Source organism: Carassius auratus, unplaced genomic scaffold, assembly GCF_003368295.1.
Source record: "Carassius auratus strain Wakin unplaced genomic scaffold, ASM336829v1 scaf_tig00048485, whole genome shotgun sequence".
Taxonomy (NCBI): Eukaryota; Metazoa; Chordata; class Actinopteri; order Cypriniformes; family Cyprinidae; genus Carassius; species Carassius auratus.
In genome coordinates this window covers 1-21641 of record NW_020527075.1, presented here as the reverse complement: position 1 = coordinate 21641, position 21641 = coordinate 1, and the positions used below count along the sequence as shown (strand labels likewise).

At 48.0% G+C, this 21641-nt stretch overlaps 38 non-coding genes across 38 annotated transcripts; 8 read left to right on the top strand and 30 right to left on the bottom strand.

Annotated features, from left to right (window-relative positions):
- Window positions 1–254: 254 nt before the first annotated feature.
- On the bottom strand, window positions 255–326 carry trnag-ucc (transfer RNA glycine (anticodon UCC)). Its single transcript has one exon. It is a non-coding gene; the product is annotated as a tRNA-Gly (tRNA).
- Window positions 327–611: 285 nt separating this feature from the next.
- LOC113089033 (U5 spliceosomal RNA) lies at window positions 612–726 on the bottom strand. Its single transcript, XR_003286346.1, has one exon. It is a non-coding gene; the product is annotated as a U5 spliceosomal RNA (small nuclear RNA).
- A 1059-nt stretch (window positions 727–1785) lies between these two features.
- On the bottom strand, window positions 1786–1857 carry trnag-ucc (transfer RNA glycine (anticodon UCC)). Its single transcript has one exon. It is a non-coding gene; the product is annotated as a tRNA-Gly (tRNA).
- Window positions 1858–2142: 285 nt separating this feature from the next.
- LOC113089043 (U5 spliceosomal RNA) lies at window positions 2143–2257 on the bottom strand. Its single transcript, XR_003286355.1, has one exon. It is a non-coding gene; the product is annotated as a U5 spliceosomal RNA (small nuclear RNA).
- A 1390-nt stretch (window positions 2258–3647) lies between these two features.
- LOC113089022 (U5 spliceosomal RNA) lies at window positions 3648–3762 on the bottom strand. The gene has a single exon (XR_003286335.1). It is a non-coding gene; the product is annotated as a U5 spliceosomal RNA (small nuclear RNA).
- Window positions 3763–4821: 1059 nt separating this feature from the next.
- trnag-ucc (transfer RNA glycine (anticodon UCC)) lies at window positions 4822–4893 on the bottom strand. Its single transcript has one exon. It is a non-coding gene; the product is annotated as a tRNA-Gly (tRNA).
- Window positions 4894–5178: 285 nt separating this feature from the next.
- LOC113089048 (U5 spliceosomal RNA) lies at window positions 5179–5293 on the bottom strand. The gene has a single exon (XR_003286360.1). It is a non-coding gene; the product is annotated as a U5 spliceosomal RNA (small nuclear RNA).
- A 1048-nt stretch (window positions 5294–6341) lies between these two features.
- trnad-guc (transfer RNA aspartic acid (anticodon GUC)) lies at window positions 6342–6413 on the top strand. The gene has a single exon. It is a non-coding gene; the product is annotated as a tRNA-Asp (tRNA).
- Window positions 6414–6516: 103 nt separating this feature from the next.
- Window positions 6517–6588, bottom strand: trnag-ucc (transfer RNA glycine (anticodon UCC)). The gene has a single exon. It is a non-coding gene; the product is annotated as a tRNA-Gly (tRNA).
- A 274-nt stretch (window positions 6589–6862) lies between these two features.
- Window positions 6863–6934, bottom strand: trnag-ucc (transfer RNA glycine (anticodon UCC)). The gene has a single exon. It is a non-coding gene; the product is annotated as a tRNA-Gly (tRNA).
- Window positions 6935–7219: 285 nt separating this feature from the next.
- On the bottom strand, window positions 7220–7332 carry LOC113089044 (U5 spliceosomal RNA). The gene has a single exon (XR_003286356.1). It is a non-coding gene; the product is annotated as a U5 spliceosomal RNA (small nuclear RNA).
- Window positions 7333–8383: 1051 nt separating this feature from the next.
- On the top strand, window positions 8384–8455 carry trnad-guc (transfer RNA aspartic acid (anticodon GUC)). Its single transcript has one exon. It is a non-coding gene; the product is annotated as a tRNA-Asp (tRNA).
- Window positions 8456–8558: 103 nt separating this feature from the next.
- On the bottom strand, window positions 8559–8630 carry trnag-ucc (transfer RNA glycine (anticodon UCC)). The gene has a single exon. It is a non-coding gene; the product is annotated as a tRNA-Gly (tRNA).
- A 625-nt stretch (window positions 8631–9255) lies between these two features.
- On the bottom strand, window positions 9256–9370 carry LOC113089030 (U5 spliceosomal RNA). Its single transcript, XR_003286343.1, has one exon. It is a non-coding gene; the product is annotated as a U5 spliceosomal RNA (small nuclear RNA).
- Window positions 9371–10420: 1050 nt separating this feature from the next.
- trnad-guc (transfer RNA aspartic acid (anticodon GUC)) lies at window positions 10421–10492 on the top strand. Its single transcript has one exon. It is a non-coding gene; the product is annotated as a tRNA-Asp (tRNA).
- Window positions 10493–10595: 103 nt separating this feature from the next.
- trnag-ucc (transfer RNA glycine (anticodon UCC)) lies at window positions 10596–10667 on the bottom strand. The gene has a single exon. It is a non-coding gene; the product is annotated as a tRNA-Gly (tRNA).
- A 273-nt stretch (window positions 10668–10940) lies between these two features.
- Window positions 10941–11012, bottom strand: trnag-ucc (transfer RNA glycine (anticodon UCC)). Its single transcript has one exon. It is a non-coding gene; the product is annotated as a tRNA-Gly (tRNA).
- Window positions 11013–11297: 285 nt separating this feature from the next.
- On the bottom strand, window positions 11298–11412 carry LOC113089029 (U5 spliceosomal RNA). The gene has a single exon (XR_003286342.1). It is a non-coding gene; the product is annotated as a U5 spliceosomal RNA (small nuclear RNA).
- A 1050-nt stretch (window positions 11413–12462) lies between these two features.
- Window positions 12463–12534, top strand: trnad-guc (transfer RNA aspartic acid (anticodon GUC)). Its single transcript has one exon. It is a non-coding gene; the product is annotated as a tRNA-Asp (tRNA).
- Window positions 12535–12637: 103 nt separating this feature from the next.
- Window positions 12638–12709, bottom strand: trnag-ucc (transfer RNA glycine (anticodon UCC)). The gene has a single exon. It is a non-coding gene; the product is annotated as a tRNA-Gly (tRNA).
- A 274-nt stretch (window positions 12710–12983) lies between these two features.
- Window positions 12984–13055, bottom strand: trnag-ucc (transfer RNA glycine (anticodon UCC)). Its single transcript has one exon. It is a non-coding gene; the product is annotated as a tRNA-Gly (tRNA).
- A 286-nt stretch (window positions 13056–13341) lies between these two features.
- On the bottom strand, window positions 13342–13456 carry LOC113089028 (U5 spliceosomal RNA). The gene has a single exon (XR_003286341.1). It is a non-coding gene; the product is annotated as a U5 spliceosomal RNA (small nuclear RNA).
- A 1050-nt stretch (window positions 13457–14506) lies between these two features.
- Window positions 14507–14578, top strand: trnad-guc (transfer RNA aspartic acid (anticodon GUC)). The gene has a single exon. It is a non-coding gene; the product is annotated as a tRNA-Asp (tRNA).
- Window positions 14579–14681: 103 nt separating this feature from the next.
- Window positions 14682–14753, bottom strand: trnag-ucc (transfer RNA glycine (anticodon UCC)). The gene has a single exon. It is a non-coding gene; the product is annotated as a tRNA-Gly (tRNA).
- A 274-nt stretch (window positions 14754–15027) lies between these two features.
- trnag-ucc (transfer RNA glycine (anticodon UCC)) lies at window positions 15028–15099 on the bottom strand. Its single transcript has one exon. It is a non-coding gene; the product is annotated as a tRNA-Gly (tRNA).
- A 285-nt stretch (window positions 15100–15384) lies between these two features.
- Window positions 15385–15499, bottom strand: LOC113089027 (U5 spliceosomal RNA). The gene has a single exon (XR_003286340.1). It is a non-coding gene; the product is annotated as a U5 spliceosomal RNA (small nuclear RNA).
- A 1052-nt stretch (window positions 15500–16551) lies between these two features.
- Window positions 16552–16623, top strand: trnad-guc (transfer RNA aspartic acid (anticodon GUC)). Its single transcript has one exon. It is a non-coding gene; the product is annotated as a tRNA-Asp (tRNA).
- A 103-nt stretch (window positions 16624–16726) lies between these two features.
- On the bottom strand, window positions 16727–16798 carry trnag-ucc (transfer RNA glycine (anticodon UCC)). The gene has a single exon. It is a non-coding gene; the product is annotated as a tRNA-Gly (tRNA).
- Window positions 16799–17071: 273 nt separating this feature from the next.
- Window positions 17072–17143, bottom strand: trnag-ucc (transfer RNA glycine (anticodon UCC)). Its single transcript has one exon. It is a non-coding gene; the product is annotated as a tRNA-Gly (tRNA).
- Window positions 17144–17428: 285 nt separating this feature from the next.
- LOC113089026 (U5 spliceosomal RNA) lies at window positions 17429–17543 on the bottom strand. The gene has a single exon (XR_003286339.1). It is a non-coding gene; the product is annotated as a U5 spliceosomal RNA (small nuclear RNA).
- A 1050-nt stretch (window positions 17544–18593) lies between these two features.
- On the top strand, window positions 18594–18665 carry trnad-guc (transfer RNA aspartic acid (anticodon GUC)). The gene has a single exon. It is a non-coding gene; the product is annotated as a tRNA-Asp (tRNA).
- Window positions 18666–18768: 103 nt separating this feature from the next.
- Window positions 18769–18840, bottom strand: trnag-ucc (transfer RNA glycine (anticodon UCC)). Its single transcript has one exon. It is a non-coding gene; the product is annotated as a tRNA-Gly (tRNA).
- Window positions 18841–19113: 273 nt separating this feature from the next.
- trnag-ucc (transfer RNA glycine (anticodon UCC)) lies at window positions 19114–19185 on the bottom strand. The gene has a single exon. It is a non-coding gene; the product is annotated as a tRNA-Gly (tRNA).
- A 285-nt stretch (window positions 19186–19470) lies between these two features.
- LOC113089047 (U5 spliceosomal RNA) lies at window positions 19471–19585 on the bottom strand. Its single transcript, XR_003286359.1, has one exon. It is a non-coding gene; the product is annotated as a U5 spliceosomal RNA (small nuclear RNA).
- Window positions 19586–20634: 1049 nt separating this feature from the next.
- Window positions 20635–20706, top strand: trnad-guc (transfer RNA aspartic acid (anticodon GUC)). The gene has a single exon. It is a non-coding gene; the product is annotated as a tRNA-Asp (tRNA).
- Window positions 20707–20809: 103 nt separating this feature from the next.
- Window positions 20810–20881, bottom strand: trnag-ucc (transfer RNA glycine (anticodon UCC)). Its single transcript has one exon. It is a non-coding gene; the product is annotated as a tRNA-Gly (tRNA).
- Window positions 20882–21164: 283 nt separating this feature from the next.
- Window positions 21165–21236, bottom strand: trnag-ucc (transfer RNA glycine (anticodon UCC)). The gene has a single exon. It is a non-coding gene; the product is annotated as a tRNA-Gly (tRNA).
- A 285-nt stretch (window positions 21237–21521) lies between these two features.
- Window positions 21522–21633, bottom strand: LOC113089046 (U5 spliceosomal RNA). Its single transcript, XR_003286358.1, has one exon. It is a non-coding gene; the product is annotated as a U5 spliceosomal RNA (small nuclear RNA).
- Between the last annotated feature and the right edge of the window lie 8 nt (window positions 21634–21641).

The following is a 21641-nucleotide window of genomic DNA, read 5'->3' as shown; positions in this document are numbered from 1 at the left end:
TCATTTTGCTTTTTGACGCACTGTGTTCCTAATTAATGTTGTTCAGTTGCATTGACGCAATACTTTTTGTTTAAAGCGCAATTTAAAAAAAAAAAAGATTCCAAACAATGACCCCTGCTACGGGTAGTGTTGCAAGTGTTATGCGACTTCAGCTAATGATGGGTCCATCCGATTTTATTCCATCCAAAAGTTTTGGGTGGAGGCACAGGTCACAGAGGGAGTTCTGCTTCGACGTCAGCCCGAGCCAAAGGACATGCGTTGGCCGGGAATCGAACCCGGGTCAACTGCTTGGAAGGCAGCTATGCTCACCACTATACCACCAACGCAGTAGGCATTCAGCAACTTGCGCCGTCACTAAGAAGGCTCGAAGTGCACGAGTCGCCGATAGGGCTAGAGGAGCAGATGAGATCTTTGTTTGGACCCGTCACTAAAGAGAGCCTTCAAGAATTTGCATCCCGTCACGTACAAGAAAACGCTGCCTTCCCATCCGGCTAAATAAACACGAAGTGGTCAAACGCAGAGAGTGCCCATTCAGACGATGACCAGTGGCAAGCCCTCTCGCAGCATGCTGGCAGACGGTCAAACGGATTCTGCTCTTGACATTTCGATGTAGCTCTGCAGTGAACAGAGCACCCAAAAATACAGGTCACTCGAAAAAGTTCCCCTCCACGGAAATCTTTAGTAAAAGGCGAAAGATTTATGCGACAATGAAGAGAAACTCGAGCTGTGTCTCCAAACGCTCGGGCCTGTGCGCTGCCTCTGTTAAACTACTACGCTCGCCAAGGGTCATCAAGGGTGACAACGCCTGCCCACATGTGTTTCGTCAGCACCCCCCCCCCACTCCAAAACGGAGGAGTAAAACTCAAAAAAGTCCCCTCGGCCCACCAATAACCAAAAGCCCAATCAAGGCAATCTCTTTCTCATGCCTCTATCTGAAAAGTTGGATAAAATCTTATATGAAAAAAAAGGCTTTTAAAGAAATCCCTTATTCCGAGGTCACCGTAGCCACCAGATCCAGTCTGTATCCGCTTCAGTCACCCGGATCCAGTCCGTATCCAGAGAAGATGGTGGATCAACACCTAGAAAGGACCTCTATGGCCCAGAAACACAGCGGAGACCGTGACAACTAGATGAGCCGCAGATACAAATCCCCTGTAAAGACCACCTGGACAAGACCACAGGAAACAGATGATTCTTCTGCACAGTCTGACATTCCTGCAGCCTGGAGCTGATCTACTGGTTTCGTCTGACAAGGGGAGAACTGTCTCCCCGACTGAGCCTGGTTTCTCACCGGGTTTTTTCTCCATCTTTTCACCGATCGAGTTTTGGTTTCTTGCCTCTGCCTCTGCCTCTGTACATGAAGTGTCCCAAGCTCCGCCTGCCAGAGGCGACTCTGGCAGGCGGAGCTTGGGACACTTCATGTACAGAGATATCGTTGACTTGATTGCAAATTATTGCACAGATACTATTTAAAACTGAACTTAGCTGAATGATGTCATCAAAGAGTTCAATAACTAAATGCCTTTAACTGTCATTTTGCTTTTTGACGCACTGTGTTCCTAATTAATGTTGTTCAGTTGCATTGACGCAATACTTTTTGTTTAAAGCGCAATTTAAAAAAAAAAAAGATTCCAAACAATGACCCCTGCTACGGGTAGTGTTGCAAGTGTTATGCGACTTCAGCTAATGATGGGTCCATCCGATTTTATTCCATCCAAAAGTTTTGGGTGGAGGCACAGGTCACAGAGGGAGTTCTGCTTCGACGTCAGCCCGAGCCAAAGGACATGCGTTGGCCGGGAATCGAACCCGGGTCAACTGCTTGGAAGGCAGCTATGCTCACCACTATACCACCAACGCAGTAGGCATTCAGCAACTTGCGCCGTCACTAAGAAGGCTCGAAGTGCACGAGTCGCCGATAGGGCTAGAGGAGCAGATGAGATCTTTGTTTGGACCCGTCACTAAAGAGAGCCTTCAAGAATTTGCATCCCGTCACGTACAAGAAAACGCTGCCTTCCCATCCGGCTAAATAAACACGAAGTGGTCAAACGCAGAGAGTGCCCATTCAGACGATGACCAGTGGCAAGCCCTCTCGCAGCATGCTGGCAGACGGTCAAACGGATTCTGCTCTTGACATTTCGATGTAGCTCTGCAGTGAGCAGAGCACCCAAAAATACAGGTCACTCGAAAAAGTTCCACTCCACGGAAATCTTTAGTAAAAGGCGAAAGATTTATGCGACAATGAAGAGAAACTCGAGCTGTGTCTCCAAACGCTCGGGCCTGTGCGCTCCCTCTGTTAAACTACTACGCTCGCCAAGGGTCATCAAGGGTGACAACGCCTGCCCACATGTGTTTCGTCAGCACCCCCCCCCCCCCCCCCCACTCCAAAACGGAGGAGTAAAACTCAAAAAAGTCCCCTCGGCCCACCAATAACCAAAAGCCCAATCAAGGCAATCTCTTTCTCATGCCTCTATCTGAAAAGTTGGATAAAATCTTATATGAAAAAAAAGTCTTTTAAAGAAATCCCTTATTCCGAGGTCACCGTAGCCACCAGATCCAGTCTGTATCCGCTTCAGTCACCCGGATCCAGTCCGTATCCAGAGAAGATGGTGGATCAACACCTAGAAAGGACCTCTATGGCCCAGAAACACAGCGGAGACCGTGAAAACTAGATGAGCCGCAGATACAAATCCCCTGTAAAGACCACCTGGACAAGACCACAGGAAACAGATGATTCATTCTGCACAGTCTGACATTCCTGCAGCCTGGAGCTGATCTACTGGTTTCGTCTGACAAGGGGAGAACTGTCTCCCCGACTGAGCCTGGTTTCTCGCCGGGTTTTTTCTCCATCTTTTCACCGATCGAGTTTTGGTTTCTTGCCTCTGTCGCCTCTGGCAGGCGGAGCTTGGGACACTTCATGTACAGAGATATCGTTGACTTGATTGCAAATTATTGCACAGATACTATTTAAAACTGAACTTAGCTGAATGATGTCATCAAAGAGTTCAATAACGAAATGCCTTTAACTGTCATTTTGCTTTTTGACGCACTGTGTTCCTAATTAATGTTGTTCAGTTGCATTGACGCAATACTTTTTGTTTAAAGCGCAATTAAAAAAAAAAAAAAAAAAAAAAAGAGTCCAAACAATGACCCCTGCTACGGGTAGTGTTCCAAGTGTTATGCGACTTCAGCTAATGATGGGTCCATCCGATTTTATTCCATCCAAAAGTTTTGGGTGGAGGCACAGGTCACAGAGGGAGTTCTGCTTCGACGTCAGCCCGAGCCAAAGGACATGCGTTGGTAGGGAATCGAACCCGGGTCAACTGCTTGGAAGGCAGCTATGCTCACCACTATACCACCAACGCAGTAGGCATTCAGCAACTTGCGCCGTCACTAAGAAGGCTCGAAGTGCACGAGTCGCCGATAGGGCTAGAGGAGCAGATGAGATCTTTGTTTGGACCCGTCACTAAAGAGAGCCTTCAAGAATTTGCATCCCGTCACGTACAAGAAAACGCTGCCTTCCCATCCGGCTAAATAAACACGAAGTGGTCAAACGCAGAGAGTGCCCATTCAGACGATGACCAGTGGCAAGCCCTCTCGCAGCATGCTGGCAGACGGTCAAACTGATTCTGCTCTTGACATTTTGATGTAGCTCTGCAGTGAACAGAGCACCCAAAAATACAGGTCACTCGAAAAAGTTCCCCTCCACGGAAATCTTTAGTAAAAGGCGAAAGATTTATGCGACAATGAAGAGAAACTCGAGCTGTGTCTCCAAACGCTCGGGCCTGTGCGCTGCCTCTGTTAAACTACTACGCTCGCCAAGGGTCATCAAGGGTGACAACGCCTGCCCACATGTGTTTCGTCAGCACCCCCCCCCACTCCAAAACGGAGGAGTAAAACTCAAAAAAGTCCCCTCGGCCCACCAATAACCAAAAGCCCAATCAAGGCAATCTCTTTCTCATGCCTCTATCTGAAAAGTTGGATAAAATCTTATATGAAAAAAAAAGGCTTTTAAAGAAATCCCTTATTCCGAGGTCACCGTAGCCACCAGATCCAGTCTGTATCCGCTTCAGTCACCCGGATCCAGTCCGTATCCAGAGAAGATGGTGGATCAACACCTAGAAAGGACCTCTATGGCCCAGAAACACAGCGGAGACCGTGACAACTAGATGAGCCGCAGATACAAATCCCCTGTAAAGACCACCTGGACAAGACCACAGGAAACAGATGATTCTTCTGCACAGTCTGACATTCCTGCAGCCTGGAGCTGATCTACTGGTTTCGTCTGACAAGGGGAGAACTGTCTCCCCGACTGAGCCTGGTTTCTCACCGGGTTTTTTCTCCATCTTTTCACCGATCGAGTTTTGGTTTCTTGCCTCTGCCTCTGCCTCTGTACATGAAGTGTCCCAAGCTCCGCCTGCCAGAGGCGACTCTGGCAGGCGGAGCTTGGGACACTTCATGTACAGAGATATCGTTGACTTGATTGCAAATTATTGCACAGATACTATTTAAAACTGAACTTAGCTGAATGATGTCATCAAAGAGTTCAATAACTAAATGCCTTTAACTGTCATTTTGCTTTTTGACGCACTGTGTTCCTAATTAATGTTGTTCAGTTGCATTGACGCAATACTTTTTGTTTAAAGCGCAATTTAAAAAAAAAAAAGATTCCAAACAATGACCCCTGCTACGGGTAGTGTTGCAAGTGTTATGCGACTTCAGCTAATGATGGGTCCATCTGATTTTATTCCATCCAAAAGTTTTGGGTGGAGGCACAGGTCACAGAGGGAGTTCTGCTTCGACGTCAGCCCGAGCCAAAGGACATGCGTTGGCCGGGAATCGAACCCGGGTCAACTGCTTGGAAGGCAGCTATGCTCACCACTATACCACCAACGCAGTAGGCATTCAGCAACTTGCGCCGTCACTAAGAAGGCTCGAAGTGCACGAGTCGCCGATAGGGCTAGAGGAGCAGATGAGATCTTTGTTTGGACCCGTCACTAAAGAGAGCCTTCAAGAATTTGCATCCCGTCACGTACAAGAAAACGCTGCCTTCCCATCCGGCTAAATAAACACGAAGTGGTCAAACGCAGAGAGTGCCCATTCAGACGATGACCAGTGGCAAGCCCTCTCGCAGCATGCTGGCAGACGGTCAAACTGATTCTGCTCTTGACATTTCGATGTAGCTCTGCAGTGAGCAGAGCACCCAAAAATACAGGTCACTCGAAAAAGTTCCCCTCCACGGAAATCTTTAGTAAAAGGCGAAAGATTTATGCGACAATGAAGAGAAACTCGAGCTGTGTCTCCAAACGCTCGGGCCTGTGCGCTGCCTCTGTTAAACTACTACGCTCGCCAAGGGTCATCAAGGGTGACAACGCCTGCCCAAATGTGTTTCGTCAGCACCCCCCCCCCCACTCCAAAACGGAGGAGTAAAACTCAAAAAAGTCCCCTCGGCCCACCAATAACCAAAAGCCCAATCAAGGCAATCTCTTTCTCATGCCTCTATCTGAAAAGTTGGATAAAATCTTATATGAAAAAAAAGTCTTTTAAAGAAATCCCTTATTCCGAGGTCACCGTAGCCACCAGATCCAGTCTGTATCCGCTTCAGTCACCCGGATCCAGTCCGTATCCAGAGAAGATGGTGGATCAACACCTAGAAAGGACCTCTATGGCCCAGAAACACAGCGGAGACCGTGACAACTAGATGAGCCGCAGATACAAATCCCCTGTAAAGACCACCTGGACAAGACCACAGGAAACAGATGATTCTTCTGCACAGTCTGACATTCCTGCAGCCTGGAGCTGATCTACTGGTTTCGTCTGACAAGGGGAGAACTGTCTCCCCGACTGAGCCTGGTTTCTCACCGGGTTTTTTCTCCATCTTTTCACCGATCGAGTTTTGGTTTCTTGCCTCTGTCGCCTCTGGCAGGCGGAGCTTGGGACACTTCATGTACAGAGATATCGTTGACTTGATTGCAAATTATTGCACAGATACTATTTAAAACTGAACTTAGCTGAATGATGTCATCAAAGAGTTCAATAACGAAATGCCTTTAACTGTCATTTTGCTTTTTGACGCACTGTGTTCCTAATTAATGTTGTTCAGTTGCATTGACGCAATACTTTTTGTTTAAAGCGCAATTTAAAAAAAAAAAAAAAAAAAAAAGAGTCCAAACAATGACCCCTGCTACGGGTAGTGTTCCAAGTGTTATGCGACTTCAGCTAATGATGGGTCCATCAGAAATTTTACGGTGCTAGGGCTGGGTCTGCGTCAGAAGAAGCCATGCATTGTTTAGTTATGTCAGTGCAGTGCCGTCGGTTGGGGGAGAAACGGCAGCATGCACGGCTCCTCGTTAGTATAGTGGACAGTATCTCCGCCTGTCACGCGGAAGACCGGGGTTCGATTCCCCGACGGGGAGAGCTGGTTCTTTTCGTCTTCCGAACGATCCATCCAAAATGTTTGGTTGGAGTCGCAGGTCACAGAAGGAGTTCTGCTTCGACGTCAGCCCGAGCCAAAGGACATGCGTTGGCCGGGAATCGAACCCGGGTCAACTGCTTGGAAGGCAGCTATGCTCACCACTATACCACCAACGCAGGCGGAAGTCAGCAGCTTTATTGACGCACTGTGTTCCTAATTAATGTTGTTCAGTTGCATTGACACAATACTTTTTGTTTAAAGCGCAATTTAAAAAAAAAAAAAAAAAAAAAAAGAGTCCAAACAATGACCCCTGCTACGGGTAGTGTTGCAAGTGTTATGCGACTTCAGCTAATGATGGGTCCATCCGATATTATTCCATCCAAAAGTTTTGGGTGGAGGCACAGGTCACAGAGGGAGTTCTGCTTCGACGTCAGCCCGAGCCAAAGGACATGCGTTGGCCGGGAATCGAACCCGGGTCAACTGCTTGGAAGGCAGCTATGCTCACCACTATACCACCAACGCAGTAGGCATTCAGCAACTTGCGCCGTCACTAAGAAGGCTCGAAGTGCACGAGTCGCCGATAGGGCTAGAGGAGCAGATGAGATCTTTGTTTGGACCCGTCACTAAAGAGAGCCTTCAAGAATTTGCATCCCGTCACGTACAAGAAAACGCTGCCTTCCCATCCGGCTAAATAAACACGAAGTGGTCAAACGCAGAGAGTGCCCATTCAGACGATGACCAGTGGCAAGCCCTCTCGCAGCATGCTGGCGGACGGTCAAACTGATTCTGCTCTTGACATTTCGATGTAGCTCTGCAGTGAGCAGAGCACCCAAAAATACAGGTCACTCGAAAAGTTCCCCTCCACGGAAATCTTTAGTAAAAGGCGAAAGATTTATGCGACAATGAAGAGAAACTCGAGCTGTGTCTCCAAACGCTCGGGCCTGTGCGCTGCCTCTGTTAAACTACTACGCTCGCCAAGGGTCATCAAGGGTGACAACGCCTGCCCACATGTGTTTCGTCAGCACCCCCCCCCCCCCACTCCAAAACGGAGGAGTAAAACTCAAAAAAGTCCCCTCGGCCCACCAATAACCAAAAGCCCAATCAAGGCAATCTCTTTCTCATGCCTCTATCTGAAAAGTTGGATAAAATCTTATATGAAAAAAAAAGTCTTTTAAAGAAATCCCTTATTCCGAGGTCACCGTAGCCACCAGATCCAGTCTGTATCCGCTTCAGTCACCCGGATCCAGTCCGTATCCAGAGAAGATGGTGGATCAACACCTAGAAAGGACCTCTATGGCCCAGAAACACAGCGGAGACCGTGAAAACTAGATGAGCCGCAGATACAAATCCCCTGTAAAGACCACCTGGACAAGACCACAGGAAACAGATGATTCTTCTGCACAGTCTGACATTCCTGCAGCCTGGAGCTGATCTACTGGTTTCGTCTGACAAGGGGAGAACTGTCTCCCCGACTGAGCCTGGTTTCTCACCGGGTTTTTTCTCCATCTTTTCACCGATCGAGTTTTGGTTTCTTGCCTCTGTCGCCTCTGGCAGGCGGAGCTTGGGACACTTCATGTACAGAGATATCGTTGACTTGATTGCAAATTATTGCACAGATACTATTTAAAACTGAACTTAGCTGAATGATGTCATCAAAGAGTTCAATAACGAAATGCCTTTAACTGTCATTTTGCTTTTTGACGCACTGTGTTCCTAATTAATGTTGTTCAGTTGCATTGACGCAATACTTTTTGTTTAAAGCGCAATTTAAAAAAAAAAAAAAAAAAAAAGAGTCCAAACAATGACCCCTGCTACGGGTAGTGTTCCAAGTGTTATGCGACTTCAGCTAATGATGGGTCCATCAGAAATTTTACGGTGCTAGGGCTGGGTCTGCGTCAGAAGAAGCCATGCATTGTTTAGTTATGTCAGTGCAGTGCCGTCGGTTGGGGGAGAAACGGCAGCATGCACGGCTCCTCGTTAGTATAGTGGACAGTATCTCCGCCTGTCACGCGGAAGACCGGGGTTCGATTCCCCGACGGGGAGAGCTGGTTCTTTTCGTCTTCCGAACGATCCATCCAAAATGTTTGGTTGGAGTCGCAGGTCACAGAAGGAGTTCTGCTTCGACGTCAGCCCGAGCCAAAGGACATGCGTTGGCCGGGAATCGAACCCGGGTCAACTGCTTGGAAGGCAGCTATGCTCACCACTATACCACCAACGCAGGCGGAAGTCAGCAGCTTTATTGACGCACTGTGTTCCTAATTAATGTTGTTCAGTTGCATTGACACAATACTTTTTGTTTAAAGCGCAATTTAAAAAAAAAAAAAAAAAAAAAAGAGTCCAAACAATGACCCCTGCTACGGGTAGTGTTGCAAGTGTTATGCGACTTCAGCTAATGATGGGTCCATCCGATATTATTCCATCCAAAAGTTTTGGGTGGAGGCACAGGTCACAGAGGGAGTTCTGCTTCGACGTCAGCCCGAGCCAAAGGACATGCGTTGGCCGGGAATCGAACCCGGGTCAACTGCTTGGAAGGCAGCTATGCACTATACCACCAACGCAGTAGGCATTCAGCAACTTGCGCCGTCACTAAGAAGGCTCGAAGTGCACGAGTCGCCGATAGGGCTAGAGGAGCAGATGAGATCTTTGTTTGGACCCGTCACTAAAGAGAGCCTTCAAGAATTTGCATCCCGTCACGTACAAGAAAACGCTGCCTTCCCATCCGGCTAAATAAACACGAAGTGGTCAAACGCAGAGAGTGCCCATTCAGACGATGACCAGTGGCAAGCCCTCTCGCAGCATGCTGGCGGACGGTCAAACTGATTCTGCTCTTGACATTTCGATGTAGCTCTGCAGTGAGCAGAGCACCCAAAAATACAGGTCACTCGCAAAAGTTCCCCTCCACGGAAATCTTTAGTAAAAGGCGAAAGATTTATGCGACAATGAAGAGAAACTCGAGCTGTGTCTCCAAACGCTCGGGCCTGTGCGCTGCCTCTGTTAAACTACTACGCTCGCCAAGGGTCATCAAGGGTGACAACGCCTGCCCACATGTGTTTCGTCAGCACCCCCCCCCCCCCCACTCCAAAACGGAGGAGTAAAACTCAAAAAAGTCCCCTCGGCCCACCAATAACCAAAAGCCCAATCAAGGCAATCTCTTTCTCATGCCTCTATCTGAAAAGTTGGATAAAATCTTATATGAAAAAAAAGTCTTTTAAAGAAATCCCTTATTCCGAGGTCACCGTAGCCACCAGATCCAGTCTGTATCCGCTTCAGTCACCCGGATCCAGTCCGTATCCAGAGAAGATGGTGGATCAACACCTAGAAAGGACCTCTATGGCCCAGAAACACAGCGGAGACCGTGAAAACTAGATGAGCCGCAGATACAAATCCCCTGTAAAGACCACCTGGACAAGACCACAGGAAACAGATGATTCTTCTGCACAGTCTGACATTCCTGCAGCCTGGAGCTGATCTACTGGTTTCGTCTGACAAGGGGAGAACTGTCTCCCCGACTGAGCCTGGTTTCTCACCGGGTTTTTTCTCCATCTTTTCACCGATCGAGTTTTGGTTTCTTGCCTCTGTCGCCTCTGGCAGGCGGAGCTTGGGACACTTCATGTACAGAGATATCGTTGACTTGATTGCAAATTATTGCACAGATACTATTTAAAACTGAACTTAGCTGAATGATGTCATCAAAGAGTTCAATAACGAAATGCCTTTAACTGTCATTTTGCTTTTTGACGCACTGTGTTCCTAATTAATGTTGTTCAGTTGCATTGACGCAATACTTTTTGTTTAAAGCGCAATTTAAAAAAAAAAAAAAAAAAAAAGAGTCCAAACAATGACCCCTGCTACGGGTAGTGTTCCAAGTGTTATGCGACTTCAGCTAATGATGGGTCCATCAGAAATTTTACGGTGCTAGGGCTGGGTCTGCGTCAGAAGAAGCCATGCATTGTTTAGTTATGTCAGTGCAGTGCCGTCGGTTGGGGGAGAAACGGCAGCATGCACGGCTCCTCGTTAGTATAGTGGACAGTATCTCCGCCTGTCACGCGGAAGACCGGGGTTCGATTCCCCGACGGGGAGAGCTGGTTCTTTTCGTCTTCCGAACGATCCATCCAAAATGTTTGGTTGGAGTCGCAGGTCACAGAAGGAGTTCTGCTTCGACGTCAGCCCGAGCCAAAGGACATGCGTTGGCCGGGAATCGAACCCGGGTCAACTGCTTGGAAGGCAGCTATGCTCACCACTATACCACCAACGCAGGCGGAAGTCAGCAGCTTTATTGACGCACTGTGTTCCTAATTAATGTTGTTCAGTTGCATTGACACAATACTTTTTGTTTAAAGCGCAATTTAAAAAAAAAAAAAAAAAAAAAAGAGTCCAAACAATGACCCCTGCTACGGGTAGTGTTGCAAGTGTTATGCGACTTCAGCTAATGATGGGTCCATCCGATATTATTCCATCCAAAAGTTTTGGGTGGAGGCACAGGTCACAGAGGGAGTTCTGCTTCGACGTCAGCCCGAGCCAAAGGACATGCGTTGGCCGGGAATCGAACCCGGGTCAACTGCTTGGAAGGCAGCTATGCTCACCACTATACCACCAACGCAGTAGGCATTCAGCAACTTGCGCCGTCACTAAGAAGGCTCGAAGTGCACGAGTCGCCGATAGGGCTAGAGGAGCAGATGAGATCTTTGTTTGGACCCGTCACTAAAGAGAGCCTTCAAGAATTTGCATCCCGTCACGTACAAGAAAACGCTGCCTTCCCATCCGGCTAAATAAACACGAAGTGGTCAAACGCAGAGAGTGCCCATTCAGACGATGACCAGTGGCAAGCCCTCTCGCAGCATGCTGGCGGACGGTCAAACTGATTCTGCTCTTGACATTTCGATGTAGCTCTGCAGTGAGCAGAGCACCCAAAAATACAGGTCACTCGCAAAAGTTCCCCTCCACGGAAATCTTTAGTAAAAGGCGAAAGATTTATGCGACAATGAAGAGAAACTCGAGCTGTGTCTCCAAACGCTCGGGCCTGTGCGCTGCCTCTGTTAAACTACTACGCTCGCCAAGGGTCATCAAGGGTGACAACGCCTGCCCACATGTGTTTCGTCAGCACCCCCCCCCCCCACTCCAAAACGGAGGAGTAAAACTCAAAAAAGTCCCCTCGGCCCACCAATAACCAAAAGCCCAATCAAGGCAATCTCTTTCTCATGCCTCTATCTGAAAAGTTGGATAAAATCTTATATGAAAAAAAAAGTCTTTTAAAGAAATCCCTTATTCCGAGGTCACCGTAGCCACCAGATCCAGTCTGTATCCGCTTCAGTCACCCGGATCCAGTCCGTATCCAGAGAAGATGGTGGATCAACACCTAGAAAGGACCTCTATGGCCCAGAAACACAGCGGAGACCGTGACAACTAGATGAGCCGCAGATACAAATCCCCTGTAAAGACCACCTGGACAAGACCACAGGAAACAGATGATTCTTCTGCACAGTCTGACATTCCTGCAGCCTGGAGCTGATCTACTGGTTTCGTCTGACAAGGGGAGAACTGTCTCCCCGACTGAGCCTGGTTTCTCACCGGGTTTTTTCTCCATCTTTTCACCGATCGAGTTTTGGTTTCTTGCCTCTGTCGCCTCTGGCAGGCGGAGCTTGGGACACTTCATGTACAGAGATATCGTTGACTTGATTGCAAATTATTGCACAGATACTATTTAAAACTGAACTTAGCTGAATGATGTCATCAAAGAGTTCAATAACGAAATGCCTTTAACTGTCATTTTGCTTTTTGACGCACTGTGTTCCTAATTAATGTTGTTCAGTTGCATTGACGCAATACTTTTTGTTTAAAGCGCAATTTAAAAAAAAAAAAAAAAAAAAAAGAGTCCAAACAATGACCCCTGCTACGGGTAGTGTTCCAAGTGTTATGCGACTTCAGCTAATGATGGGTCCATCAGAAATTTTACGGTGCTAGGGCTGGGTCTGCGTCAGAAGAAGCCATGCATTGTTTAGTTATGTCAGTGCAGTGCCGTCGGTTGGGGGAGAAACGGCAGCATGCACGGCTCCTCGTTAGTATAGTGGACAGTATCTCCGCCTGTCACGCGGAAGACCGGGGTTCGATTCCCCGACGGGGAGAGCTGGTTCTTTTCGTCTTCCGAACGATCCATCCAAAATGTTTGGTTGGAGTCGCAGGTCACAGAAGGAGTTCTGCTTCGACGTCAGCCCGAGCCAAAGGACATGCGTTGGCCGGGAATCGAACCCGGGTCAACTGCTTGGAAGGCAGCTATGCTCACCACTATACCACCAACGCAGGCGGAAGTCAGCAGCTTTATTGACGCACTGTGTTCCTAATTAATGTTGTTCAGTTGCATTGACACAATACTTTTTGTTTAAAGCGCAATTTAAAAAAAAAAAAAAAAAAAAAAAGAGTCCAAACAATGACCCCTGCTACGGGTAGTGTTGCAAGTGTTATGCGACTTCAGCTAATGATGGGTCCATCCGATATTATTCCATCCAAAAGTTTTGGGTGGAGGCACAGGTCACAGAGGGAGTTCTGCTTCGACGTCAGCCCGAGCCAAAGGACATGCGTTGGCCGGGAATCGAACCCGGGTCAACTGCTTGGAAGGCAGCTATGCTCACCACTATACCACCAACGCAGTCAGGCATTCAGCAACTTGCGCCGTCACTAAGAAGGCTCGAAGTGCACGAGTCGCCGATAGGGCTAGAGGAGCAGATGAGATCTTTGTTTGGACCCGTCACTAAAGAGAGCCTTCAAGAATTTGCATCCCGTCACGTACAAGAAAACGCTGCCTTCCCATCCGGCTAAATAAACACGAAGTGGTCAAACGCAGAGAGTGCCCATTCAGACGATGACCAGTGGCAAGCCCTCTCGCAGCATGCTGGCGGACGGTCAAACTGATTCTGCTCTTGACATTTCGATGTAGCTCTGCAGTGAGCAGAGCACCCAAAAATACAGGTCACTCGCAAAAGTTCCCCTCCACGGAAATCTTTAGTAAAAGGCGAAAGATTTATGCGACAATGAAGAGAAACTCGAGCTGTGTCTCCAAACGCTCGGGCCTGTGCGCTGCCTCTGTTAAACTACTACGCTCGCCAAGGGTCATCAAGGGTGACAACGCCTGCCCACATGTGTTTCGTCAGCACCCCCCCCCCCCACTCCAAAACGGAGGAGTAAAACTCAAAAAAGTCCCCTCGGCCCACCAATAACCAAAAGCCCAATCAAGGCAATCTCTTTCTCATGCCTCTATCTGAAAAGTTGGATAAAATCTTATATGAAAAAAAAAGTCTTTTAAAGAAATCCCTTATTCCGAGGTCACCGTAGCCACCAGATCCAGTCTGTATCCGCTTCAGTCACCCGGATCCAGTCCGTATCCAGAGAAGATGGTGGATCAACACCTAGAAAGGACCTCTATGGCCCAGAAACACAGCGGAGACCGTGACAACTAGATGAGCCGCAGATACAAATCCCCTGTAAAGACCACCTGGACAAGACCACAGGAAACAGATGATTCTTCTGCACAGTCTGACATTCCTGCAGCCTGGAGCTGATCTACTGGTTTCGTCTGACAAGGGGAGAACTGTCTCCCCGACTGAGCCTGGTTTCTCACCGGGTTTTTTCTCCATCTTTTCACCGATCGAGTTTTGGTTTCTTGCCTCTGTCGCCTCTGGCAGGCGGAGCTTGGGACACTTCATGTACAGAGATATCGTTGACTTGATTGCAAATTATTGCACAGATACTATTTAAAACTGAACTTAGCTGAATGATGTCATCAAAGAGTTCAATAACGAAATGCCTTTAACTGTCATTTTGCTTTTTGACGCACTGTGTTCCTAATTAATGTTGTTCAGTTGCATTGACGCAATACTTTTTGTTTAAAGCGCAATTTAAAAAAAAAAAAAAAAAAAAAAGAGTCCAAACAATGACCCCTGCTACGGGTAGTGTTCCAAGTGTTATGCGACTTCAGCTAATGATGGGTCCATCAGAAATTTTACGGTGCTAGGGCTGGGTCTGCGTCAGAAGAAGCCATGCATTGTTTAGTTATGTCAGTGCAGTGCCGTCGGTTGGGGGAGAAACGGCAGCATGCACGGCTCCTCGTTAGTATAGTGGACAGTATCTCCGCCTGTCACGCGGAAGACCGGGGTTCGATTCCCCGACGGGGAGAGCTGGTTCTTTTCGTCTTCCGAACGATCCATCCAAAATGTTTGGTTGGAGTCGCAGGTCACAGAAGGAGTTCTGCTTCGACGTCAGCCCGAGCCAAAGGACATGCGTTGGCCGGGAATCGAACCCGGGTCAACTGCTTGGAAGGCAGCTATGCTCACCACTATACCACCAACGCAGGTGGAAGTCAGCAGCTTTATTGACGCACTGTGTTCCTAATTAATGTTGTTCAGTTGCATTGACACAATACTTTTTGTTTAAAGCGCAATTTAAAAAAAAAAAAAAAAAAAAAAAGAGTCCAAACAATGACCCCTGCTACGGGTAGTGTTGCAAGTGTTATGCGACTTCAGCTAATGATGGGTCCATCCGATATTATTCCATCCAAAAGTTTTGGGTGGAGGCACAGGTCACAGAGGGAGTTCTGCTTCGACGTCAGCCCGAGCCAAAGGACATGCGTTGGCCGGGAATCGAACCCGGGTCAACTGCTTGGAAGGCAGCTATGCTCACCACTATACCACCAACGCAGCAGGCATTCAGCAACTTGCGCCGTCACTAAGAAGGCTCGAAGTGCACGAGTCGCCGATAGGGCTAGAGGAGCAGATGAGATCTTTGTTTGGACCCGTCACTAAAGAGAGCCTTCAAGAATTTGCATCCCGTCACGTACAAGAAAACGCTGCCTTCCCATCCGGCTAAATAAACACGAAGTGGTCAAACGCAGAGAGTGCCCATTCAGACGATGACCAGTGGCAAGCCCTCTCGCAGCATGCTGGCGGACGGTCAAACTGATTCTGCTCTTGACATTTCGATGTAGCTCTGCAGTGAGCAGAGCACCCAAAAATACAGGTCACTCGCAAAAGTTCCCCTCCACGGAAATCTTTAGTAAAAGGCGAAAGATTTATGCGACAATGAAGAGAAACTCGAGCTGTGTCTCCAAACGCTCGGGCCTGTGCGCTGCCTCTGTTAAACTACTACGCTCGCCAAGGGTCATCAAGGGTGACAACGCCTGCCCACATGTGTTTCGTCAGCACCCCCCCCCCCCCACTCCAAAACGGAGGAGTAAAACTCAAAAAAGTCCCCTCGGCCCACCAATAACCAAAAGCCCAATCAAGGCAATCTCTTTCTCATGCCTCTATCTGAAAAGTTGGATAAAATCTTATATGAAAAAAAAAGTCTTTTAAAGAAATCCCTTATTCCGAGGTCACCGTAGCCACCAGATCCAGTCTGTATCCGCTTCAGTCACCCGGATCCAGTCCGTATCCAGAGAAGATGGTGGATCAACACCTAGAAAGGACCTCTATGGCCCAGAAACACAGCGGAGACCGTGACAACTAGATGAGCCGCAGATACAAATCCCCTGTAAAGACCACCTGGACAAGACCACAGGAAACAGATGATTCTTCTGCACAGTCTGACATTCCTGCAGCCTGGAGCTGATCTACTGGTTTCGTCTGACAAGGGGAGAACTGTCTCCCCGACTGAGCCTGGTTTCTCACCGGGTTTTTTCTCCATCTTTTCACCGATCGAGTTTTGGTTTCTTGCCTCTGTCGCCTCTGGCAGGCGGAGCTTGGGACACTTCATGTACAGAGATATCGTTGACTTGATTGCAAATTATTGCACAGATACTATTTAAAACTGAACTTAGCTGAATGATGTCATCAAAGAGTTCAATAACGAAATGCCTTTAACTGTCATTTTGCTTTTTGACGCACTGTGTTCCTAATTAATGTTGTTCAGTTGCATTGACGCAATACTTTTTGTTTAAAGCGCAATTTAAAAAAAAAAAAAAAAAAAAAAAGAGTCCAAACAATGACCCCTGCTACGGGTAGTGTTCCAAGTGTTATGCGACTTCAGCTAATGATGGGTCCATCAGAAATTTTACGGTGCTAGGGCTGGGTCTGCGTCAGAAGAAGCCATGCATTGTTTAGTTATGTCAGTGCAGTGCCGTCGGTTGGGGGAGAAACGGCAGCATGCACGGCTCCTCGTTAGTATAGTGGACAGTATCTCCGCCTGTCACGCGGAAGACCGGGGTTCGATTCCCCGACGGGGAGAGCTGGTTCTTTTCGTCTTCCGAACGATCCATCCAAAATGTTTGGTTGGAGTCGCAGGTCACAGAAGGAGTTCTGCTTCGACGTCAGCCCGAGCCAAAGGACATGCGTTGGCCGGGAATCGAACCCGGGTCAACTGCTTGGAAGGCAGCTATGCTCACCACTATACCACCAACGCAGGTGGAAGTCAGCAGCTTTATTGACGCACTGTGTTCCTAATTAATGTTGTTCAGTTGCATTGACACAATACTTTTTGTTTAAAGCGCAATTTAAAAAAAAAAAAAAAAAAAAAAGAGTCCAAACAATGACCCCTGCTACGGGTAGTGTTGCAAGTGTTATGCGACTTCAGCTAATGATGGGTCCATCCGATATTATTCCATCCAAAAGTTTTGGGTGGAGGCACAGGTCACAGAGGGAGTTCTGCTTCGACGTCAGCCCGAGCCAAAGGACATGCGTTGGCCGGGAATCGAACCCGGGTCAACTGCTTGGAAGGCAGCTATGCTCACCACTATACCACCAACGCAGCAGGCATTCAGCAACTTGCGCCGTCACTAAGAAGGCTCGAAGTGCACGAGTCGCCGATAGGGCTAGAGGAGCAGATGAGATCTTTGTTTGGACCCGTCACTAAAGAGAGCCTTCAAGAATTTGCATCCCGTCACGTACAAGAAAACGCTGCCTTCCCATCCGGCTAAATAAACACGAAGTGGTCAAACGCAGAGAGTGCCCATTCAGACGATGACCAGTGGCAAGCCCTCTCGCAGCATGCTGGCGGACGGTCAAACTGATTCTGCTCTTGACATTTCGATGTAGCTCTGCAGTGAGCAGAGCACCCAAAAATACAGGTCACTCGCAAAAGTTCCCCTCCACGGAAATCTTTAGTAAAAGGCGAAAGATTTATGCGACAATGAAGAGAAACTCGAGCTGTGTCTCCAAACGCTCGGGCCTGTGCGCTGCCTCTGTTAAACTACTACGCTCGCCAAGGGTCATCAAGGGTGACAACGCCTGCCCACATGTGTTTCGTCAGCACCCCCCCCCCCCACTCCAAAACGGAGGAGTAAAACTCAAAAAAGTCCCCTCGGCCCACCAATAACCAAAAGCCCAATCAAGGCAATCTCTTTCTCATGCCTCTATCTGAAAAGTTGGATAAAATCTTATATGAAAAAAAAAGTCTTTTAAAGAAATCCCTTATTCCGAGGTCACCGTAGCCACCAGATCCAGTCTGTATCCGCTTCAGTCACCCGGATCCAGTCCGTATCCAGAGAAGATGGTGGATCAACACCTAGAAAGGACCTCTATGGCCCAGAAACACAGCGGAGACCGTGACAACTAGATGAGCCGCAGATACAAATCCCCTGTAAAGACCACCTGGACAAGACCACAGGAAACAGATGATTCTTCTGCACAGTCTGACATTCCTGCAGCCTGGAGCTGATCTACTGGTTTCGTCTGACAAGGGGAGAACTGTCTCCCCGACTGAGCCTGGTTTCTCACCGGGTTTTTTCTCCATCTTTTCACCGATCGAGTTTTGGTTTCTTGCCTCTGTCGCCTCTGGCAGGCGGAGCTTGGGACACTTCATGTACAGAGATATCGTTGACTTGATTGCAAATTATTGCACAGATACTATTTAAAACTGAACTTAGCTGAATGATGTCATCAAAGAGTTCAATAACGAAATGCCTTTAACTGTCATTTTGCTTTTTGACGCACTGTGTTCCTAATTAATGTTGTTCAGTTGCATTGACGCAATACTTTTTGTTTAAAGCGCAATTTAAAAAAAAAAAAAAAAAAAAAAGAGTCCAAACAATGACCCCTGCTACGGGTAGTGTTCCAAGTGTTATGCGACTTCAGCTAATGATGGGTCCATCAGAAATTTTACGGTGCTAGGGCTGGGTCTGCGTCAGAAGAAGCCATGCATTGTTTAGTTATGTCAGTGCAGTGCCGTCGGTTGGGGGAGAAACGGCAGCATGCACGGCTCCTCGTTAGTATAGTGGACAGTATCTCCGCCTGTCACGCGGAAGACCGGGGTTCGATTCCCCGACGGGGAGAGCTGGTTCTTTTCGTCTTCCGAACGATCCATCCAAAATGTTTGGTTGGAGTCGCAGGTCACAGAAGGAGTTCTGCTTCGACGTCAGCCCGAGCCAAAGGACATGCGTTGGCCGGGAATCGAACCCGGGTCAACTGCTTGGAAGGCAGCTATGCTCACCACTATACCACCAACGCAGGCGGAAGTCAGCAGCTTTATTGACGCACTGTGTTCCTAATTAATGTTGTTCAGTTGCATTGACACAATACTTTTTGTTTAAAGCGCAATTTAAAAAAAAAAAAAAAAAAAAAAGAGTCCAAACAATGACCCCTGCTACGGGTAGTGTTGCAAGTGTTATGCGACTTCAGCTAATGATGGGTCCATCCGATATTATTCCATCCAAAAGTTTTGGGTGGAGGCACAGGTCACAGAGGGAGTTCTGCTTCGACGTCAGCCCGAGCCAAAGGACATGCGTTGGCCGGGAATCGAACCCGGGTCAACTGCTTGGAAGGCAGCTATGCTCACCACTATACCACCAACGCAGTAGGCATTCAGCAACTTGCGCCGTCACTAAGAAGGCTCGAAGTGCACGAGTCGCCGATAGGGCTAGAGGAGCAGATGAGATCTTTGTTTGGACCCGTCACTAAAGAGAGCCTTCAAGAATTTGCATCCCGTCACGTACAAGAAAACGCTGCCTTCCCATCCGGCTAAATAAACACGAAGTGGTCAAACGCAGAGAGTGCCCATTCAGACGATGACCAGTGGCAAGCCCTCTCGCAGCATGCTGGCAGACGGTCAAACTGATTCTGCTCTTGACATTTCGATGTAGCTCTGCAGTGAGCAGAGCACCCAAAAATACAGGTCACTCGAAAAAGTTCCCCTCCACGGAAATCTTTAGTAAAAGGCGAAAGATTTATGCGACAATGAAGAGAAACTCGAGCTGTGTCTCCAAACGCTCGGGCCTGTGCGCTGCCTCTGTTAAACTACTACGCTCGCCAAGGGTCATCAAGGGTGACAACGCCTGCCCACATGTGTTTCGTCAGCACCCCCCCCCCCCACTCCAAAACGGAGGAGTAAAACTCAAAAAAGTCCCCTCGGCCCACCAATAACCAAAAGCCCAATCAAGGCAATCTCTTTCTCATGCCTCTATCTGAAAAGTTGGATAAAATCTTATATGAAAAAAAAAGTCTTTTAAAGAAATCCCTTATTCCGAGGTCACCGTAGCCACCAGATCCAGTCTGTATCCGCTTCAGTCACCCGGATCCAGTCCGTATCCAGAGAAGATGGTGGATCAACACCTAGAAAGGACCTCTATGGCCCAGAAACACAGCGGAGACCGTGAAAACTAGATGAGCCGCAGATACAAATCCCCTGTAAAGACCACCTGGACAAGACCACAGGAAACAGATGATTCTTCTGCACAGTCTGACATTCCTGCAGCCTGGAGCTGATCTACTGGTTTCGTCTGACAAGGGGAGAACTGTCTCCCCGACTGAGCCTGGTTTCTCACCGGGTTTTTTCTCCATCTTTTCACCGATCGAGTTTTGGTTTCTTGCCTCTGTCGCCTCTGGCAGGCGGAGCTTGGGACACTTCATGTACAGAGATATCGTTGACTTGATTGCAAATTATTGCACAGATACTATTTAAAACTGAACTTAGCTGAATGATGTCATCAAAGAGTTCAATAACGAAATGCCTTTAACTGTCATTTTGCTTTTTGACGCACTGTGTTCCTAATTAATGTTGTTCAGTTGCATTGACGCAATACTTTTTGTTTAAAGCGCAATTTAAAAAAAAAAAAAAAAAAAAAGAGTCCAAACAATGACCCCTGCTACGGGTAGTGTTCCAAGTGTTATGCGACTTCAGCTAATGATGGGTCCATCAGAAATTTTACGGTGCTAGGGCTGGGTCTGCGTCAGAAGAAGCCATGCATTGTTTAGTTATGTCAGTGCAGTGCCGTCGGTTGGGGGAGAAACGGCAGCATGCACGGCTCCTCGTTAGTATAGTGGACAGTATCTCCGCCTGTCACGCGGAAGACCGGGGTTCGATTCCCCGACGGGGAGAGCTGGTTCTTTTCGTCTTCCGAACGATCCATCCAAAATGTTTGGTTGGAGTCGCAGGTCACAGAAGGAGTTCTGCTTCGACGTCAGCCCGAGCCAAAGGACATGCGTTGGCCGGGAATCGAACCCGGGTCAACTGCTTGGAAGGCAGCTATGCTCACCACTATACCACCAACGCAGGCGGAAGTCAGCAGCTTTATTGACGCACTGTGTTCCTAATTAATGTTGTTCAGTTGCATTGACACAATACTTTTGTTTTAAAGCGCAATTTAAAAAAAAAAAAAAAAAAAAAAAGAGTCCAAAACCAATGACCCCTGCTACGGGTAGTGTTGCAAGTGTTATGCGACTTCAGCTATCAATGGTCCATCCGATTATTATTGCCATCCACAAAGTTTTGGGGGAGGCACAGTGTCACGAGGGAGGGAAGTTCTGGCTTCGACGTCAGCCCGAGCCAAAGGACATGCGTTGGCCGGGAATCGAACCCGGGTCAACTGCTTGGAAGGCAGCTATGCTCACCACTATACCACCAACGCAGCAGGCATTCAGCAACTTGCGCCGTCAGTAAGAAGGCTCGAAGTGCACGAGTCGCCGATAGGGCTAGAGGAGCAGATGAGATCTTTGTTTGGACCCGTCACTAAAGAGAGCCTTCAAGAATTTGCATCCCGTCACGTACAAGAAAACGCTGCCTTCCCATCCGGCTAAATAAACACGAAGTGGTCAAACGCAGAGAGTGCCCATTCAGACGATGACCAGTGGCAAGCCCTCTCGCAGCATGCTGGCGGACGGTCAAACTGATTCTGCTCTTGACATTTCGATGTAGCTCTGCAGTGAGCAGAGCACCCAAAAATACAGGTCACTCGAAAGTTCCCCTCCACGGAAATCTTTAGTAAAAGGCGAAAGATTTATGCGACAATGAAGAGAAACTCGAAGCTGTGTCT